Source organism: Cupressus sempervirens, chromosome 8, assembly GCF_028749045.1.
Source record: "Cupressus sempervirens isolate cs-2001-9-10 chromosome 8, ASM2874904v1, whole genome shotgun sequence".
In the NCBI taxonomy this organism is placed as follows: Eukaryota; Viridiplantae; Streptophyta; class Pinopsida; order Cupressales; family Cupressaceae; genus Cupressus; species Cupressus sempervirens.
The window spans coordinates 454,282,261-454,300,569 of record NC_143125.1 but is presented as its reverse complement, the minus strand read 5'-3'; the positions used below and the strand labels follow the sequence as shown (position 1 = coordinate 454,300,569).

At 33.6% G+C, this 18,309-nt stretch overlaps 1 pseudogene; it reads right to left on the bottom strand.

Moving 5' to 3' along the window:
• Positions 1-1,131: 1,131 nt before the first annotated feature.
• Positions 1,132-18,309, bottom strand: part of LOC149543182 (uncharacterized) — a 58,784-nt pseudogene continuing 41,606 nt past the window's right edge.

Below are 18,309 nucleotides of genomic sequence, written 5' to 3'. Positions count from 1 at the left end.
TAGATATTGAAACATTTATCTGCACAGGAAAATCGGTCAGCTTCATCACATTTGAGCGAGGTTTAGGTAATCTCAAGGAAACGCTCGGTCAAATCTTTGGCAGATCTTTCACAACAAAAATAGTCCATAGCCCTAGCTAATAAATCATAAGACGGAAAATACTCATAATCCCAGCCATAAATTCTCATCAGTCAAGCTGATTATCAACAGAATGAGAAAGCTTGTTGGATTACAACATCAGAGCTCTTTGCATTACAAAATTGCAGTCAAGGTTTCCAGAGAAGTTACACATTTAGATTTTTTCAACACTGTTTATCCAAATCAGCATTGCCGGATGTTATGGAATGCCAAGTACACTTGTGACGGGTTTTTGCAATCATAAAGTGGGAAATTTCGCTGTCAAAGTATGTATTCTGCAATTTTGCGCAGACAAAAGCTTTCCCTATAATATAGCATTCAAGTCCCTGCGCCCCGATTTGAATCTGCGACAGTTGAGATGATGCAAACCAAATGTATGTAAAAATCACATTTGGGAGCGAAGCATAGAGGCTATACTTTAAAGTACGCATATATAAGTATAAATATAATATTTATATACAATAGTTTAAGTTGGAATCTATTTCCTACAAGTATAAACATTATACTTAGAAATAATATTAATTACTATTATAATTTTGTTGTTATGTATTTTGAGCTTGGAGAGCACTGAATATTTGAGAATGAAAGGAGACAGTATTTTCTATAATTTGGAAGTTTTCAACATGTATGTATTGATAAAAAGTAAAATTGCATTTAACTGAGAAAAATAAGTACAAAAACTACAGCAGCTGGAACATGATTTGATATATCCAATAGCTAGAGTTAAAGAGGCCATGAATACAGTAATTGAAACAGAGATACAAATAGAGGCACCTAGTTGAGACAGATACATGAAATGAGTAGTTGAGACGAGAAGCTAAAAGACAGTAAGTACATGAATACAAAGCTTCGCATTCCCCAGCCCTGAGAGAGTGCCAATTGACAACATCATACTTTTGCAAACTACTTTAAAGAAAACACATGAATTGGATCTGCTTACAAGCTTCCAGAATTACAGTTTAGTAGTTCAACTAGTTTGGAAGTTTTAAACATCTAAAATGAACTACTTTGAGTGTCAGATGCAGCTGCTCCTGCGCAGTTGGTACTGACTAGGAGTTCTGATATGGTAGCTGTTAAATTGGAGGCAGTTCCCCCTCCCATCAAAGATGTCCTCAGCCTCTCCAAGCCATTTGCTACACCTCTCATGGAAGGTCGCTCTTGTGGTGTTTCAGCACTGCAAAGCAAACCAACTTGAATAAAAGAAAGAAGACATCTTTTGTCTTCCACATTTTCATTCACATCTTTCAGCAGTTCGCTATCAACAATATCTAGCAGTCTCTCTGGACAAGCCAACCTCACCCACTTTTGTAGATTCATGTCTCCCACAAACATGTCATCACTTGGTCTCCTCCTTGTAACCATCTCTAATATTAGAATTCCAAAACTATAGACATCTCCCTTTGTAGAAACATTCCCACCCAATCCATACTCTGCAATCAATATTATTGATTAAATTCATAACACAGATAATAAAGTAGACAATGATGCCAATATCAAGATAATTCAAAAAAAATGTTACCTGGAGCAATATAGTCGATGGATCCTTTGAGTCCAGATGTTGTTGTACTCAGTGAATCTACAGAATTTGTTGTAGTTAAACGGGCTATACCAAAATCAGTGACAAGGGCTGTCATGGTGGCATCCAAGAGCACATTGTTGGGTTTTAAATCACAATGCACAATTTGTAGAGGACAGTCATGATGTAAATATTCCATTGCATGGGCTACATCTATAGCAATGTTCAAGCACTCTCTCAATCCCAATTTACAAGAGACTTGATCATCCCTATCAAGGTGCAAATGTTTTTCCAGACTCCCATTAGGTGCAAACTGAAGAACCAAACCTTTTAAGTCAGGATAAAAAAATGCACTTATGATGGTGATGAGATTACGATGCCGAATCCTCCCTAACAATTTGCACTCCCTCTTAAAACTCTTTAGAGCTTCTTCACTTTGAAAATTACGAGTCTTGATGGCAATGATCTTACCATCGCTCAATATACCTTTGAAGACAGATCCAAAATTACCCACTCCAAGCAAGGTGGACTCATCAAATCCAGATGTTGAAATGACAAGATCTTTATAAGAGAATTTTGGGTAGCCAATACGCTCAAAGCTGAAGCTCGAGGGAAGGACTAGCTGCCCAGCAAATTTATGTTTCCATAGCATTGCTAGAATGAAGAAGCATAATATAAATCCAATGGATCCAACAACTGATGTCACTATTTTCTTAAGCGGGGAATGTTTTTGGTGGGTGTGAGTTGGGCATGGAGGCAATGAGTAATTTTTGGGGCCACACAGCCTTGGGTTCCCCATAAGCAATGCTACAACAGTTCTATTTGGAAACAAGCCCACTTCTGGAATCATCCATCGCTTGGAGATTTTTTAATTTGGAAAGTGAATGTGGTATTGAACCTACAAAGGAGTTGTGGGACAGATTGAGGTGCTCTAATGCTGCGCAGTCTCCAAGTGAAACTGGAATGAGCCCAGTGAGTTGATTCCCAGATATATCAATGTCTTGAGCCATTACAATGCTACTCATTTCCTGTGGCAACGACCCTTGCAGAGAATTCCATGAAAGATCGAGGTAGAATTGTAGGCTTTTAAGGCTGGCAATGACTTCCCTCGATATTCTTCCCCCTAGTTTATTGTGAGATAAGTCAAGTTCCTCCAACTTCTGACATCCCTCCAAACTAACAGGGATCCCCCCTGATGCATTGTTGTCATGTAGATAAAGACGTCTTAGCTGCTGGAGGTTACAAAGAGAATCTGGTATTTTTCCAGATAACTGGTTGTGGGAAAGACTTAAGAGTCCCAGATGTTGCATTTGGCCTATCTCGCTGGGAATGCTTCCTTCTAATTGGTTCCCTTCCAAATACAACCGTTCCAACTGACGGAACCTTTCAATTCCAGATAGAATAATGATTAATGCCTAAAAATAATATTGTATTATGAAAAATCTGTCATGGTGGAAGTTGAGTGGTATGAGAGGTTACGTGTTCAGCGCAAATTATTTCTCAACGTTTTCGAACATTTCTCTGCGTATTTCAGCAAGGTGGCTCCACCTCCTAAATTTCAGACCATAACAAGTCTTATAAGACTTTCATACGAACGCAGAAAATGTCACAACTTTGCGAAAAAATTTCAGAATTTATGTGAAGTCCCGAACTTTTTAGAAGGGAGTAAAACGACGGTTTACTGTGACCGAATAAATTTAATTGACTTCAAAAGCAAGTGAAAAAACAATCGTGTTTTCACTTTTACGATTGCATTTCTCTTTGTTACCATTTACATGTAAGTCTTTTATTAGCACTTGCACTGATTTCGCCCATAGCAAAAGTAATTTAAAGTAGGTGCAACGATAGTCCCATCGTAGCAAAAATTTCGCCCATAACAAATATTACATTGTTTTAAAAAGTGTGGAATTCGTAGAGTGAATAAATAGATTAGCGAAAGCAGTGAACATGTTTAACAATAAAAAATCAGTCTTTCAATGTGAGTCACAGTCAGCGGTCATAGTGACCGTTGACTAAATGGAGAGGGACTGTCAAAAAGTCCTTCCGCCCCGAAAGAAAGTTTTGGGGAGGTAAGTGCGGCTTGTAGTTAGTAGATGTTAAATTCTGACAGTTAGTGGATGTGTTTAAATACATAGTTTTTAAATAAAATTATAGGTATTTAAAATTTATATGATTTAAAAATCATGTCATGCAAATTGATTGAAAAATTAAAATTTGTTCTTTTTCAATAATTTGACTTATTATCTTTATTATCTTTAATTTTATGTTATTGATAAATGATATTTACTAAAATTATATTATATTTATTGTTTGTCATTGCAAAGTTGAGGTAAAGATTAGCTTAAGATTGCTATTTGAAGTTGATTGGTTTAGGGTTAGAATTACGCCTTAATTTACGCGGGATACTCATCATCTTGAAAAAAAAAAATTGCTCTTTCCAAATTCAAATGCTACAGAGTTGGATTAAAACTTTTTTCAACATCATAAGAACTTTAGAACACAATACCAACTCTTTTGTTACAAGATGACTGATTTACTTTCATTCTATATACTGTATACTATGGATTTATTCTGCTTATACTATTTTGGACATCTTCAGAAAAATGCAAGCTTATGCGATATCATTTTGACCATTTGAAATTTAGTTTTAAAGTAGGAGAATTGAAAAGTAAATTGCTATAAAAATTGAGAGTAATGTGGAATATCAACATAGAATTTTGAGAAGTGCATAGGTAAGGTGAGCATGTACTAGGCCCTCTTTCCTACAATGTATAACATTAGAGAGCAGAAAAAACTTTTTTCATGACTTCTAAAATCTATTTTATTTTATTTTTGGAAACATATATACCTCAACTAATTATAATTTTGAGAAATATTGAAAACCAAAAAGCTTTTAAACCTATAAGTTATTCAAATAAATATCTCTCATAATGTATTTTTCCAAACTATAAAAGATACATTAAGACTTCAAAACAAGTTTATCTCTATGAACATGTACATTACAATAGTTTGTGTCTCTCAAGAAATCTCATCTAGGACAACACAAACTATTTCCACATTAACAATGAACTTCATTATTCAATATTTCCAAAGAGATTGATTTCCAAAATTAATGTATGCTCCTTTCCCTTATTTTTAGCTAACAAATCTACCTAAATAGAAATAATCATTTTTTAAAATAAAAATCTAAAATTCAAAAATCAAGCCCAAACAGATTTATCATCCATTTCAAAATTATTTAGAAGCAAACTTACACTTAACTTTGGTAGCCAAGGTAGACAAATAAGACTAGAATATACAAATAAGATTAATGTTGTAAGGACTTGTTCAACTCTTAATTGACTCTTAATTTTTCTAGATCAAAAAGGCCTCTTAATCTCCTCTCTTATTTCAAAACCATAAAATATAATCACATATTTCATGAAGGTAGAAAAGAGGCATATGGATTAGCAAACCTAGGGGCACATGGCTCCTTCATCTTTAAAAAATGTACATAAGTCATTAACACCCCAATTAATTTAGGTCACTATGATAAAAATGCATTGCTTGGGCCATATTTTAAAGGATCACTAAATTCATACTCATATATATCTCTATGTATGTATGAACAAAATAGATTAAAAAGTATTAAGGAGTGTGTGTGTGTACATATATATACATATATGTACATACATATATACATACATACATATATGTATATATATATACATATACATATATACATACATACATATATATATATATATATATATATGTATGTATGTATGTATATGTATACATACATACATATCTATATATATATAAATACATATGTATGTATATATACATATATATGTATACATATACATAAATGTACATATATGTATATATATATATATATATATATATATATATATATATATATATATATATGTACATATATATATATATATATGTATATATATATATGTATATATATATATGTACATATATATATATACATATATATATATATATGTACATATATATATATGTACATATATATATATACATATATATATATACATATATATATATATATATATATATATATATATGTACATATATGTATATATATATGTATATATGTATACATATATGTATATATATATATGTACATATATGTGTGTGTGTACATATATATATATATATATACACACACACACACACATATATGTACATATATATGTATACATATACATATATGTACATATATGTATATGTATACATATATATGTACATGTGTGTGTGTGTGTGTGTACACACACACACACACACACACACACACACACACACACACACACACACACACACACACACAAACATATGTACATATATATGGGTAAGTGGGTAAGTGCACCAAGATAATGTACAAAAAAGTGGACACCCTCCAAAAAAAGTGAAATTTTCAATAACCTAATTATACTTAAAAAAAATCTAATAGGTTTTGTAAAATCCGGTCGAGTTTTTTGAATTATCCAAGTTAATAACTCGATCGAGTTTTGTAAAGAATATATTGTGACTGTTGTTTGTGTTTGAGGGCATTTTTATACCCTCAAACGACAACAGTAGCATGAATTGTAGAGGAAAGCACCAAAACCCAATCAGGTTTAGCATAAAAAATGATTTTTGATTTCATCTCCAACCATGGTGCCTTAAAAACAAGGTAATTCTTCATTCTATTCATCATTTATGTATTTTTTACCAAATTTTTAATTTATAAGTTTTGTAATTGTTTATTTTTATTTTTAATATAGATGCATCAAGGAATCCAAGAAAACAAGGGAGAGAAGAAAGACCACCTCCTACATAACCAAACCCTCCACTGGTTATGACACAACCACAAAACATTCCATCCATTGTGACACAACCACAAAACCCTCCACCCATAGTGACACAACCACAAAACCCTCCACTCGTTGTTCCTGTTCAACAACCATCACTTCCTAAACCCTCTGCGCACACAATTACATCATTTAACTACTACATAAGAGGACCTCATAAACCACCTCTCACAAAATAGTGCTAACATTACCCAAATACTCAATAGGTTGCGGTCATCTACACTTTCTCACCACTGAAACCTAGCGAATACACTTGAACAAATGGCTCAAAATGCAAATGAGGTGTCTAGGGTGGTTACGAAATGGGGTACATAGAGGGATAGACCTGTGTCATGCATTTTATGCCGATGGGTTATCATATCAACAAGTAAAGATAAAGACATAAGGAAAGGTATTATATGTTCTCTTTTCACCGATTGTATATTTGGCAACTCCCTATTACACACAACCAAAACTTTTTCTATTCATTGGTGCACTCATGCTAGGATGAGATCATATTTTTGGGATAGGTGGTATATGGTATTTGATGTACCACCATGTAATAATTATGAGGTGCCTCAATATTTTTTGAGAAATCTATATTGTGAGTTCATCCTTGGCGAGAAGCCAAATTACTTTAACATCCGTCAGTTCCAGGGTAGAGGGAGAGGCTTTGTACAGGATAGACTTGGGGTTCATAGGGTGGTACCACAACATGAGAGGAGGCATACATCATGAAAAACTATGCCTCATGTTGTGATCCCATCAATTATAAAGGAGTCTATTGATTTATAGACTCTTCATGTGGCTGCATCATTGACAGATGTTATCATTCAACGTGGCTCACAGTTAGGTGGTTTTCCTTCACCTATGGCACCCCTACCATCATTAGATACATCTTTAGGGACATCACAACATGAGATAACTCCATCATCATCACCTATGGTTCTAGGGTCATCATAGCATGCGACAACTCCATCATCATCACCTATGGCACTATGGTCATCACAGCCTATGATAGCTCCATCAACATCACCTGTATCACTAGTGTCATCTCCACCTATGTCACCTGCACCACTAGTGTCATCTTTTTTTGTGTCAGCTGCACTACCAGTTTCATCCTCACTTTTGCCACCTACATCATCATCACATGCATCATTATAATCTTCGAGGCCCAATCAACATTTGGGTTTTAGCTGTCAGCACATGTGTGATGGGATAGATATGGAGGTGTCTCAAGATGGAGTGTCATCTCATCCATGTGTACATTGTGGGCATTTTTATTATTCATACATAGGTGGGGATTTCACACTCACATATGATTTGATGGTGATGGTCTTTGGTGGACAAGGGGCACAAGTTTGTTTGTTTGAGTTTTGACATGATATTATTTAATCACCTAAATATCGTAAAAGTAAAAAATAAATAAAAAATTTATAGACTACTCTAGATTGATATGTGAAAAATATGCAATATAGGGTGCAACAAGCATTATGAGAACACCACAAAGTAATCATTCTGCTAGAGGTGTGAGGCTAGGAGAAAGAACACCTGAGGTAAAAAAAATTAAATATTCTTAAAAGTACAATAATACATTGGTTTTAAAATATTGTTTCTTAATTGGTATGACACTAACAAACTGCTTATAGATCCTCTCCCATCTCCTACCATCATTGAAACCCTCTCATTCATCAAATCCATCCAATTACCATCCACATCTCTTGCTCCTAGCATTACCCAAACCCCATCTAATGAACCTCATGAGTTTTGAAATGATATTATTTAATCACCCAAATATCGTAAAAGTAAATACTTTTTAAATTTTATAGAGCACTTTAGATTGATATGTTCAAGTAATATGCAATGGAGGGTGCAACAAGTGGTACGAGAACATCACATAGTACTTGTTTTGCTAGAGGTGCAAGGCTAGGAGTAAGAATAAAAGTACAATAATACATTGGATTTGAAATGTTGTTTCTTAATTTTGGTATTCTTAAAAGTACAATAATACCTTTCCATTTCCTACCATCATTGAAACCCTTCAAAATTCATCAAATCCATCCAATTCCCATCCACATATCTTGCTCCTGGCATACTTGAACTCCATCTAATGAACCTCATGAGTTCATCCTCCATATACTCATTCCGCATCGAAGAACCTCCATATCACATAGGGTGTCTTGTAGGAGTGTGGAGATCATGAATCTCCACTTCTCTTTCTTGACAAGGTGCCAAAAATTGATTCACATCTCTCTTTTCCTTTTTGGTCTCTTTGTTTTCAATTTCTAAGCCTTGTACTATCCTTCCAATATCATCCTTCAAGTCCTTTTGGCTTCTTGCCCTCCTATGATCTCCTTGTTGTTATTGTGTCTTCTTTCCATTTATAATATTATCTCATATTTATAACAATACTCTTTACTATTTTATAGGGCTTGTCGGGAGCTAAAATTTTTAAATTGATGATGTCATGATTTATGCCATTAACTTTGGCCTTGAGAGCTATGTGATATCATAGCTTGCACACCTATCAAGTTTACGATTTGAGTCAAACTCATGATGTGTCATATTCATTCCTCTTATGTTATATTTGTTTATTCTTCATTGTACTCCACATAGCTCAAGGTCTAAAGGAAAGGGAAAGGAATCAACAAGAACACTAAACAAAAAAAGGTATTAAATAGAAGTCAAGTTAATATTTTGAAATTTATTATGAATGAATGTATATAAATGTACTCAATATTGATGAATACGTGTTGACTTGTTTGTTGAATATATCTAGTAACAATTTATTTTTGTAGAGTTGATGAATGCACTTGAGAGTGCCGATGTTGAGGCAATGGAAGAGGTAAAATTTCATATTTGCTTTCTCATAAATTTTAGGTAATATTATGCCTTTGTTCTATATACATATTAAACAGTTGCATTTATAAATGAGTACATTTTTTTTCAGTTTTATAATAATTATCAACAATTTGTCCTATTAATATGTGTTATTTATCTTTTACCTATTACAACACTCTTTGAGACTTCATGCGAATCCTTTACCATTTCATTTTGCTAGGAATCCCAAGTATCAAAGATAGGGTCAAACACAACAAAGACTAGAGCTATGTATTTAGAGTGTTAGTTGAAGCCCTTTTGTGATCTCAATTTGGATTGCTTGTATATGTGAAAGAAATCCTTAATGCCTACTCTACAATTCTAACATTTTATCACTTACCATTAGGTTTTTCCTCATACCATCATTGATTCATCAATGGTTGTACCTCTTGCTAGCAAGTGAGTTCTAGCTCAGGACACAATACATTTTTAAATTTTTTTACTCTATTTGGAATCCCTAATGGCACTCTATAATGCTAAAATTTTATTGCTTATCATACAGATTGTTCCTCATACTAGCACTGATTCATCAGTGGTTGTGCCTGCTGTGAGCATTGATTCATCAGTAGTTGTGTCTCCCACTGTTACCCTACCTCACATCATTTTGTTAGGAGTCCCACCCATTGACGATGGAGCCCATTACTGGTATCATTTAGTCCAATTGTGGGACAAAGGGATGAGGTAATGAACAACTCAACTATCCACAATTTAGAACCCAATTTCTAGTCATTTTCATACTTATAGATAAGATATTTGATAGTGTATTTTAATTTTTCTTCTGCAAACACGTGGCAAGCCACAAACTAGATCAAAGAGGCTCAACTTTGATGATTTTGCATAGTCATAGATATTGATAGTGATATAAATATGTAGTTTTGGTCACCACATGACATTGGCATATATTCAACTTTTGTATTGTATACATTTGATATTTGTATTGTGCACATTCGACATTTATATTGTACAAATTTGAGATTTGTTAGGTATTCAACTTTTGTATTGTATATATTCGATATTTGTATTGTGCACATTCAACATTTCTATTGTACACATTTGACATTTGTGGGTATTCAACTTTTGTATTGTACCAATGAGACATAACATCTTTTTGTAATTATATGATTGATATGACATAATATATTGTTCATTTTGATATTCATTAAACTTGGATTTCCATTCAACGTGTTCAATGTGTGCATACAAACTTGTATTTCAACTTACTTTCTTGTAACAATCAAACACATGATAACGTGATCCTATACCACTTGATAGTTTGTCAATACCTTGCACAAGCTCAGAGAAATGCCTGATCAAATATTATAGCTTGATCGTTTCTTAGATACCCTTAGGGACATTTTTTTTAAGTGTGGTTGCTACCATTGGAGGGATGTTGTGGCTAAAAAGAGGTTGGTCCTAGGCTAAACCTGACCAACTAGAGCTAAGAGAGTAAACAATTCGATCCTAGGACCAACAATTTGAAATATACATAAACTTGCTCATTTTAACTGAGCAACATTGCAACTTTTGGCAATAGACAAGATATGAATACCAAATTCCAACAAAGTCAAATCTCTAAAAATTGAGATAGGTTGTTGTAGGCCTAGATAATGTAATCTCGTAGCACTTGATAGTTTGTCAATACCTTGTATGAGCTCAGAGAAATGCCTTATCAAAGATCACAATCTGATAGTGCTTAGATACCCTTAGAGATGCTTCCATTCAGTGTGGTTAATACCGTCAAGGGGACGTTGTGGCTGAAATGAGGTTGGTCCTAGCCTAAACCCAACCAACCAGAGTAGACAATTTGATCCTAGGACCAACAGTTTGAAATATACACAACCCTTCTCATTTTAACTAAGCAATAGTGCAACTTTTGGCAATAGGCGAGATACAAATGCCAAATAAAAAATAATTCAAACATCTAAAAAATAAGATACATTGTTGTAGGCCTAGAAAATGTGATCTTGTTGCACCTAATAGTTCATCAATACCCCATACGAGCTCAGAGAAATTCACGATCAAAGATTGCAACTTGATGGTGCTTAGAGATCGTTAGGGACACTTCCGTTTAGTGTGTTTGATGCCATCAGAGGGACGTCGTGCTGAAATGAGGTTGGTCCTAGCATAAATCCAACAAACCCAAGCTAACAGGGTAGTTGTGGATTTCTAGGAAAAGCCAAATTTGTTGATTAGGTCATAAGTTGGTCAAAAGTTGCTCAATGAGCCAAAAGTTGCTAAGTAGGTTAAAATTTAATAGGGATGAGGTTGACTAAGGTATTAGGTTACTTAATACATCCTAGGAATCTTAACTAGGGTCTTAGAATAATCCTAGATGGACCCATTTGACCAAAAGATTTCAAGAGCAAAAATTGCTCAAAAGTTGCAAAGTTGCTCAAAAAGGTTCTTGACCAATTTTTGCAATTTTTGCAAAAAGTTGCAAATGGAGGTTTGGTCATAAATAGCATCTGCATCATGATATCCAACACATATACACTCCTCCAGGTCATTTGATCATTGCCCAACCAACTTTTGCACTTGGTTGTGCATTCTTAACAACTTTTGCAAGAATTTGCAAAAATTGCACTTTTGATAAATTTGCACTTTGCAACTTTTTAACAAATTTTTGTACTATTATAAAAAAAATTATCTCCTCATGCTTTATATAGGGTGGTTGGGTGGTTAGTCACCCTTAGGACTCCTTTTCAATGCTTTGCAACTTCCTTGCCAAAAGTTGCTCAAGCAACTTTTGAAAGTTGCAAAGTTGCACAATGCAACTTTTACATTTTTTTGGAATGTTTCACCAATTTGGTCAAATGACCTTCCTATCATCTCAAACTTAATACAAACCTTACCTATGGTAAAAACCTAACTCTAACTCTTCATGGACCCTATTGATCTCATGATGAATCATCACTATGCCTTGTGCCAATCAGAGGAATATTTTAAGCCTAAAAAGGGGTGGCATAGTGTGAAAACAAGAACATGGTCCAAAAAAACCCTATCTAAGCTTTTCATATGTTGTAGAGAAGCCAAATGGGTATCCAAATCTATAATTTATTTTTCCTATATTTTGGAAATGTGGAAGAAAAATACAAGAGGACAACCATCTAAATCCATATAAGTTGAAGATAATTTTTTTTTTTAAAGATATCATCAAACCCACAAAATATATATGTTACATGTCTTCCCTTTTTTATATACAAAATTTGGCATGTAAATATGCACATGTGACATCTCTTATCAGATTTTTATACAAAATATGGCATACAAATATGCACATGTTACATGTCTTTTCTTTTCTTTATACAAAATTTGGCATCTACATATGTACATCACTATGAAGTTGCAACATTTCACATAACATATATACAAAATTTTCAAAATTATTCTACCATATATAGAATGATTTAGCTATATAGCACACAATCAATTAAGGGAACCTTTTGGATAAGATCTAACCCTTATTGTATCATGTATTGCCTCATGATCAGATTCATGTACCTTCCACAACTTCTTGTTAAGAGGCCTACTATGATATGATATCAATTGAATATTTTTTGCAACAATAAGTTTAGAGTAATGAAGAATATGTTTGTGTGTCTCAAAATCCTCAAATAACCACATGGTAGATTTCTTGATAGTGTGCCTACATTTAATTGTAAAGACAATTTAAAGTCAGAATTGATACATTATACACGAAAAATTGACTTAAAGAGATCTTCATGGGAAGGGAAAAATATATACTACCTTCTAAGCCATGTGCCTATCACAACGACAAATCCTATTGGGTACTCAATATCCTCACCATCAATGACTGTAGCTATCAGTTTCTTTTTGGGCTCAATACACTGACATAGAAAGTAATTTGTTCCTTCATCATTATTGTGATATGCAATAACTACATACACATGAGTTGCATTATATAGAAGGATAAGTTAATGGGAAAATTGAAAGTAATCTATTTTAACCAATTATTAAATTGATAACTTAGTACCTGGTTCAACTAGGTTAGATACATGCTCAAAATCTATTGATGCTTCAACTTGGTTGCGTTGTAGTGTTGTAGGAAGTTGATATGAATCAATTGGATGCAAAGGTCTACAAGACCATTGGTCAAACCACTCTTTCTATTCACATTCATCTCATAAATGATGCACACATGAAGAGCAGAATCATGCAAGCTTTCTAGTATGAATAGCTAGTGACATTGCATTTGAACTTCAAAATGAATGCATCTCACTTGATCCTGTAAGTGTACAATAGTCTTGCAAATTTTCAATGTTAGGTTCATGAATCAACCAAAAATATCTAGAAACCATAGACTTACTTGTATTACCTGGTTCCATCATAGAATTGCACCATTTGACAATTGTTTCAACATTTTCTAATATTGCTCAACCTTTGTACTTTAATTCCTCTCTAATAAGGGCTCTTTTCACACATGCTCATATTAGAAGCAATAGTCCACCAACATAATTAGGGAGGGTGGGGGTAGGGTGTGTGTGGTTGAATTAGTTATCCAATAATTAAAACATTTATTCACCTTAAATAAACTTAACCATTCAACCAAAGTATACAAGAACCATACAAAGATGCACATACACAATTACACCAAATATGTTAACTAGGGAAACCCTTGATCAAAGGGAAAAACCTAGTGGGAATGGTGCCCACAAGATGATATACTAATATAAATATTCCTTGTTAGAGGATGGACCCCATTAGGAGTCTATTACAACATTTAGTACATATGAGTCCCTATTAGGAGACTTTGAATCCTTGTTAGAAGATTCCAACCCTTTTAGGAGTTGTAAGAAGATAGAAGGATCCACTATCCAAAAAACTTCTGGGGCAAGATCATCGAACTCACTGTCTAACTGATCTCCCAACTATTCCTTTCAGAATAATTGTATGTACTGTATTTTTACTCCTTTCCTCTGTCCTGTCAACTAGACCAATCACTATTAGACCTTGTAGACCAGGTCACAAACATTGGATCCAAATATCCAACTTTGGATCACATAATAAAACTTCGGCAACGAAGATTTCTTCATTTTTTCTCTGCTTTGCTCAACTTCACATTTCGCTCTTCATGCTGCTTACAATCCCTTTTCATGCATACTTATGATAAAGAAAAATGTCCTTCCTTTATATCAAATCCATAAAATAATTCCCTGAGTCAACTGTTAAACCTTCTCAATTAATTATTATGAGACCACATTAAGAACACGTTACACTTAGTGATAATATTAATTTTTTTCCTTGCAACTTAAATAAATTTTTGTACACATCTCATTATGACAAGCTAAATTAGCTAAGTTATCACCAACATGTCTTCTTCATATCTATAACTTCAGCTTCTGAGAATAACAAATCTACTAAGAGATATAACAAGTTTACTAGAACATCTTCTGTAAACTATATCTCAAAACAACCATCACCAAAACTTGCATAACTTCTTCTAGACTTAATATCTTATGCTTTTGAGGTTAGCTACATATACTAGACACATAGTATGATCTCCCTTTAACCTTACTTAGTGAAAATGCTCAACTTTCTATCCATACCAACTTGTCTATTGTTCTTCTATCATATACCACATAAAACTGTTATGTTGACATCAACGACAAACATAGTCATGAATGTAACATATCATAATGATAATGAATAAATCATATTTCCACAATACTCCCCAATAGGAATATCATCAACGTTAATTCTTTCAACAATATTTTCCTTTGGCATTGATGACAACATAGATAAAAACATATAGTTCTAAGAATACTAACTGCAAAAGATTGTTAATCTTTTCTTTTCAAATCCTCTTTATCAATCATTCTCCCATGTTGTACTTTTCCAACCTATTTTGCTAAACTTCACCAACATATTTTTCATGCTAAACTTATCCCCTATTGAGATCAATGTCAAAACTTTTAGCAACCAACAATCCCTACAACAACTATTTCTGACTAGCTCAAGTGTCCAAAGACACTATTCAAAAACAACATCCAACAAGAGTTCTAGATAACTCTATCCATCACAGATACTCCCCCATATAGGAAGCATCAACATTTAATCCATACAAACAATAGTGCTCTATTACACTGGATTGATGCACTCTTTCACCATATACTCTAATGTAGGAAGGAGCATAACCCCTAGCATACCTCACAAATACTCAAAAGTCTCTTTGGGAAGAGGTTTAGTGAACATATCTACAATCTGCTCTTTAGTGCTCACATACTCCAATCTAATTTCTTTTTGTGGAACTTTTTCTTCGAACATGTGATAATTGATAGAAATGTGCTTAGTCTTAGAATGCAATACTAGATTCTTAAACATATTTACAGTGCTTGTGTTGTCACAATGTATGACAACACTTGTTCACTAAATTCTATCCTTATATCCTTCAACATTTTTTTCATCCAAATAAATTGATTACAATTGTTTGCTATTGCAACATATTCTACTTCTACTATACTTTGTGAGGTACATTCCCACTTCTTGCTTAGCCAAGAAACCAATCTTCCTCCAAGAAAGAAGGCTTCATCACTGGTGCTCTTTCTGTCATCCATACTACCTATCCAATTAGCATCAATATAAGCACAAAAAGTGAAATCATTAGATCTTTCATACCACAATCTGAACTAAGATGTTCCTTTCAAGTGTCTAAATATCCATTTGACTACTACATAGTGTGCTTCTCTAGGATCATCTTGAAATCTTGCAACAATTCCAACTGCATTTGAAATATATGGCCTTGTGTGAGTCAGATATTGCAATCCTTTGATCATAGATCTGTACTTCTTTTGCTCAACAATAGGTGTCTCATCCTTTATAGATAACTTATGTCTAGTTACCATAAGTCTTCCAATAGGTTTACATGTTTCCAAACCAAACCTTTTCAGTAAATCTTTCAAATACTTAGTCTAAGAAATAAAGATTCCTTCTTTATCTTGCATAATTTGTATTCCTAGAAAATATTTCATCTCTCCTATCATGCTCATTTCAAATTCCTTCTTCATTTCTTCTACAAACTTGTCACTTTCATCATCATTTCCTCAAAATATGATATCATCAACAAATATTACCAAAATCATCAATCCATCATGAATTTCTTTCCAATAGAGATTACTATCTGCCATACCTTTGCTATATCCAAGCTTTGTCAAATGCTTGTCCAACCTTGCATACCAGGTCCTGGGTGCTTGCTTCAAGCCATAAAATGCTTTCTTCAGTTTGCATATTATGTCCTTGTCATCTATCAAAGGAAAACCTTTAGGCTGTTCTATGTACACTTTTTCTTCAAATTCTCCATTCAGAAATGTTGACTTGACATCCATCTAATATATTTTGAATTTTTTATATGCTGCATATGCTAAAAATAACCTTACTGCTTCTATTCTTGCCACATGAGCATAGGTATCATCATAGTCTATTCCTTCTTGCTATGAGTAACCTTTACATACTAATCTTTCTTTTTTCCTTACAACTTCACTTTGCTCATTCAACTTGTTTCTGAATACCCATTTAGTTCCTATCACATCCTTGTATGCTAGTTTGGGAACTAATTCCCATGTCTCATTCTTTACTATCTGATCCAATTCCTATTTCATAGCTTCTTTCCAATAGTCATCTTTACATGCTTCATTTTTATTCTTAGGTTCAACTTGAGATATCAAACATAGTTCTTCATTAATTTTACTTCTTGTCATCACACCTTTATCTCTGCTTCTAATGATCTGCTCAGGTTGATAATTCTTTGTCATATTCTTACCTAAAGTAAGAGTTGCTATCTTAACTCTTAGCTCTATTGAAAGTTTCAAGCTTTGTTCTTTCCTTGGCTCTCCTTCATTCTACAAATCATTATTAGTCTCAAAGAATACTTCATCATTCCTTTTTTTAGTAACAACATTCTCATAATCTAAATTGTAATCAAGTATTCTTTCTTGTATCCTAAATTTCTCATCAAATCTCACATTTGCATTCTCCATAATGGTCTCCAAAACTGTTTCTTCTATTGCTTTCTCTTCCTTAACCAATCTAGACTTATTATCAAAGTATCTCAAGGATCTTTTCATACTTGCTCTAAATTCTTTAACTTTATCAAAAAGTAAACTCTTTCTAGTTTTTCTTAATCTCTTGGGACATCTAGATGAAAAATGACCAAATTATTTACATGTCCAACAGACAATTTTTTTATACCTTCTAGCTCTCTTTTTATAAACTTAGATCAATACCTTCCTTCATCTTTATGTCTTCTTCAGATCTAGATCTATCTTTGCTTGTCCTTCTATTTTTTTGCATACAATAGAAAGATTTTGGATTAGAAAACTCAATGCTCTACTCTTTATAAAAAATATGATAACTAGCCAAGAATTTTCATCATCCGAGGGTCAAAATTTCCTCTGTCAGATGTAGGAATAAATTTCCTAAACATGTTCACCATGGATCTCCCAAAGTTGTTAAACTTTGTCTTCAAGAACTTGATGCTTTGATACCAATTGTTAGAAATAATAGTCCACCAAGATAAGTGGGGGGGGGGGGGGGGGTTGCTGAATCAATTATCCAATAACTAAAACATTTATTCACCTTAAATAAACTTAACCATTCAACCAAAGTAAACAAAAGCCATACAAAGATGCACATACACAATTACACCAGATATGTTAACTAGGGAAACCCTTGATAAGAGGGATAACCTCAATGGGAATGATGCCCACAAGATGATGTACTAATACAAATATTCTTTGTTAGAGGATTGACCCTGTTAGGAATCTATTACAATATTTAGTACATATAGTCCCTGATAGGAGACTTTGAATCCTTTCTAGAAGATTCCAACCCTGTTAGGAGTTGTGCCAACCTTGTTAGGAGTTGTAAGGAGACAAAAGGACCCATTGTCCAAACAACTTCTGGGGCAAGATCACCGAA